Source organism: Taurulus bubalis (genome assembly GCF_910589615.1).
Source record: "Taurulus bubalis genome assembly, chromosome: 1".
Taxonomy (NCBI): domain Eukaryota; kingdom Metazoa; phylum Chordata; class Actinopteri; order Perciformes; family Cottidae; genus Taurulus; species Taurulus bubalis.
Window position 1 is genome coordinate 34419951 of NC_136589.1, and position 4714 is coordinate 34424664.

The following is a 4714-nucleotide window of genomic DNA, read 5'->3' on the forward strand; positions in this document are numbered from 1 at the left end:
GTACTTATAAGGCACAACAGATGTTTATTTTACACATCTGTGCACGCATGCAGCTGATCATATCTTAATGTTTGATTATTTAATGTTCTGTGTATTAATGCACCTAAAGTGAAGACAGTCAAAGTGATGATTTCGGTTGTGGCCAGCGCCCTGTACTTCGCCATTGTCTGCTAGGGGAGCAGCATTGGAGCCGGTGACACCAACAGACTTAACAAGCTAGTTAAGAAGGCCGGCTCCATCATCGGCTGCAAGCAGGAGTTTCTGGAACAGGTGGTGGAGAGGAGGACGCTGAAAAAACTTTTGTCCATATTGGACAACCCGGACCACCCTCTCCACCTACTACTGCAGGGCCAGCGGAGCACTTTCTCCAAGAGATTCATCACGCCCCGCTGCAACAAGGACCGCTACAGGAAAACATTCCTGCTTACGGCATTACGGCTTTACAATAAGTCACCGCTTGCCAGATCCTCTGACTGATTAATCACTGTACATGTTTATGTTTATCCACACTTCACATACATAACTTGCATTTTTGCACTCTCCTATTGTTTGTTATTGATTGTTTATTACACCTCACACCCTTAATATACACATACATACGTGCACTTCTACTGTTTAAGTTCCTAAATTAATACTGTGCTTTTCTTACATCCCAGATATTTTTATGTACATTTTTATTTTATTTTATTATTAGTAGTATTATTTCAAGACGAATAGTGTGGATTCCGTCCTGGCCGTGGAACAGTGGACCAGCTCTTTACCCTCGCAAGACTTCTGGAGGGGTCCTGGGAGTTCGCCGAACCAGTCTACCTGTGCTTTGTAGACCTGGAGAAGGCTTTCGACCGGGTCCCTCTGGGTTTTTCGTGGGGGGTGCCGGACCCGTTGGCACGGGCCATCCGGTCTCTGTACGCCTGCAGTAGGAGCTGTGTTCGTATCCTCGGTAATAAGTCAGACACGTTCCCGGTGGGTGTTGGCCTCCGCCAGGGCTGCCCTTTATCACTGGTCCTGTTCGTGACTTTCAAGGACAGGATATCTAGGCGCAGCCAAGGGGCGGAGAGGATCCGGTTCAGGAGTCTCGGGATTGCCGCTCTGCTGTTCGCAGATGATGTGGTCCTGTTTGCCTCCTCGGACCGTGACCTCCAGCATTCACTGGGGCATTTTGCAGCCGAGTGTGAAGCGGCAGGGATGAGAGTTAGCACCTCCAAATCTGAGGCCATGGTGCTCTGCCAGAAACCGGTGGATTGCTCCCTATAGGTGGGGACAAACTGCCTACCCCAAGCGAAGGAGTTCAAGTATCTCGGGGTCTTGTTCACGAGTGAGGGTAAGGTGGAGCGGGAGATCGACAGGCGGATCGGTGCGGCTGCAGCTGTAAAACAGGCGCTGTACCGGTCCGGCTTGGTGAAGAGGGAGCTGAGCCGGAAGGCAAAGCTCTCCATTTACTGGTCAGTCTACGATCCAACCCTCACCTATGGTCACAAACTCTGGGTCGTGACTGAAAGAACGAGATCTCGGATACAAGCGGCCGAAATGAGCTTCCTCCATAGGGTGGCCGGGCTCAGCTTTAGTATCTCTAAGGCTGAGCCTTAAGGTAAGGAGCTCGGACATCAGGAGGGAGCTTGGAGTCGAGCCGCTGCTCCTTCGTGTCGAAAGGAGTCAGCTGAGGTGGTTCGGGCATCTAGTCAGGATGCCTCCTGGACGCCTCCCATTAGAGGTTTTCCAGGCACGTCCAACTGTAGGAGACCCCGGGGAAGACCAAGGACACGCTGGAGGGATTATATCTCCCGGCTGGCCTTGGAACGCCTCGGGGTCCCCCAGAATGAGCTGGAAAATGTTGCAGGTGAGAGAGAAGCCTGGGTCGGCCTGCTGAACCTGCTGCCACCGCGACCCGACCCTGGATAAGCGGTTGAAAATGGATGGATGGATGGATAGTATTATTATTGTGTATATCTTTCATTCCTGCTGTCTTGATATAATCTTTTCTGTCTTTAAATTGCTGCTACTCGACACCAAATTTCCCCTTGGGGATTAAAAAAGTATATATCTATTTATTCATTCAACCCTCTGGAGGGGCAGTAGATATACAGGGAGAACCCTCAGGAGGGCTGTAGATGTAAGGGAGAACCCTCTGGAGGGGCAGTAGATGTAAGGGAGAACCCTCTGGAGGGGCAGTAGATGTACAGGGAGAACCCTCTGGAGGGGCAGTAGATGTACTTCCCCTTCACCCTAGGGAAGCTGCTGTGGATGCGAGGGCTGCTGGGGCCCTTAGGGGCCGTGCTTCAGTGCCCGGTGACAGAACCGGCACAAATACTTCACACTTTTTGTTTAAAAGAAGAAATTAACCGTCGGCAAGATAATGTGACTTTGGCTAACGGCAGGCTCAACAGTTCCTCTTCTTCTTCAGTTGCTGCTGCTGCTGCTGCTGCTTCTCAGCATCTCCGTCACTAGCTTCTCCACTGCATCCCGGCTAAGCGACTCCTCCTGGGGAGCAGCCACAGAGGGTTGAGGGTTGCAGGAGGCAGGGTTGCGACCGGCACACTGACCGTCTGGCTGCCGCCGGTCAAACTCTGCCACAGCTGCTGAGTCTCCAGCACCATCTTTGGGCTGGTGTTGAGTGGAGCCAGTGTGTTTTGTTTCGCCATCATGTGTAGTCGTCATTGCCTGCTTCAGCATGGTGGAGCTCCAGGTGCTTCATCAGAAGCCCGTCTGGCAGCTCTCATGGCTCCTGTCCACCGGCCGTGGTCCAGGACTTGGACGATGTCTCCTGTTTTAATTAATACAATGTATAAAGCACATGTTTATTATAGTGTTTATTGTTAGAATACAATTATATGGCGATATGTTTTTATGTTTATTGTTAATAAACAATATATTAAGATGATTGTCTTGATATTATGTCCACTGCTGGTTCTACGTGTCTATAAAGTCTATATGAGGGGTCGTAGAGAGGTCATCTGAAAGCTACCTGTGACAACGGCATCAAGGGCGGCTGGAACATGGCGTCAGACCCTGCTGGAGGACATGATGGGACCAGCTGCAAGTGGTGCCTCCCTGATAGTGTCACTGGTCTCCTGAAATAAAGCATCACATGGAGATGACAATAATTGACAATTTGAAATTGATTACCAAACTGCAGCCTGTCCTCCTCCATCACCTTCTGTCTGTCTGACACGTCCCCGCTGAAGGACCAGAGAGAGAGCATTGGTCCTCACAAGGTCCGGGCTCTGAGCACAAGACTTGTCCTGGAGCGATGGATCTGTTTTAATCCTCATGGCCTCATCAGAAGGTCCTGATGGACTCGTTCAAAGCGGCACCGCCTTCTTTTCTCTTTTCTCATTGTTAAGACAGGCAGACAGGCAGAGAGACAGACAGCACAATTATTATTTTGGTCACAGCACTTGAACCTATCTTACATGTGGGCAATGAAAGAAAATGTACTGTAGTATTTAAAGTTACCCATTCAAAATAACATGATTCACAAAGACAAGCACATGACTACTGTTAATGCTGACAACGACACACACACACACACACACACACACACACACACACACACACACACACACATACACATACACACATACACACACACACGTCACCTTAATGTACTGACGTGACGTTGCTAGCATCACAAAGCTACAACCAATGCTAAACAACAACACTAGTAAACTACAGAAACAGTTGACCCACAAATACAACTCAGAACCGTTCATGAAGAATTTGAAAGAAGAGCCGTACTTACGTTTGACTGTTTGTCGGAAGAAAAAGCTGTGAAAAGACGCCGCGTGAGGTACAGGTTGTTTACTGTAGTCTGCTCGCTGCTGCAGGACGTCTGTCACAGGCGGAAATGGGGTTTCTTTCCCTCGTATCCAAGGGGGGAAACAGCGCCCTCCGTTCGATTCCCGGCCAACGCATCTTTTTCAGTATCAAAAACTTTACTTTATAGAGTTGCAGTAGCATTCAATATTCTCTTGAATTGCTATATGCTCAAATTATTTATTGTGAATGAAGTATTGTATGGAGTGTTTCTTCTTCTTCTTTTTTAACTTTGAGTTTACCAAAATTAATTTGGAATGATAGATCTGGTTTGGTCGCAAAGTCATTATATCATTAAATAATAACAATATCGACTTAAAACTTTTCTTAAAACACTTTTATTTTCTTATTCTTTTCTTCAAGTGTTAACACATAAAGATATGACCTTTTACAATGTGTGGCTTAAAGGGACAAAGTTACGGGCGGCCTTTGTCACGCACGCGCGCACACGCACGCACACGCCATACCACCTGCATTGATTGATAATAGATGTAGACATATAGACTTGACATAGAGTTGCCGAACAGTGGTTCTCTTTCTCCCCACTAAGTTAATTTGTTATCCTTTTCACCAGCGTTAATCCTGCTTACCCTCCTTCTCCCTCTGTTGCCATGGATATGCTATTCCTATGGCAACTGCAGGCCTTTGAGGATGGCCTCGGGCCCTCACTGTACAGGACTCTCTGAACCTTTCATTACACATTCCCTTCAAGCTCACAGACACAAATCACACAAGTAGCACATACTCGAACTATGTCTCTCTAATTATGGCCCTTTTCCTTCTCTCTCTCTCTCTCTCCATCTCCCTTTCTCTCGTTGTGCCTCTGAGCCCCTCTGTCCTTGTACTCACACCACTGCGCTTTACTTCTTCGCTGTCATAAGAGCAAGTGGCCCGAGCTTTT

The 4714-nt window shown here is 48.0% G+C and overlaps 1 long non-coding RNA gene across 1 annotated transcript; it reads right to left on the reverse strand.

The window, feature by feature from the left end:
* Positions 1 to 582: 582 nt before the first annotated feature.
* Positions 583 to 3301, reverse strand: LOC306733232. The gene is made up of 3 exons (XR_013770940.1): positions 3152 to 3301; positions 2963 to 3068; positions 583 to 2761 (listed from the first exon to the last, which is right to left on the reverse strand). It is a non-coding gene; the product is annotated as an uncharacterized lncRNA (long non-coding RNA).
* Between the last annotated feature and the right edge of the window lie 1413 nt (positions 3302 to 4714).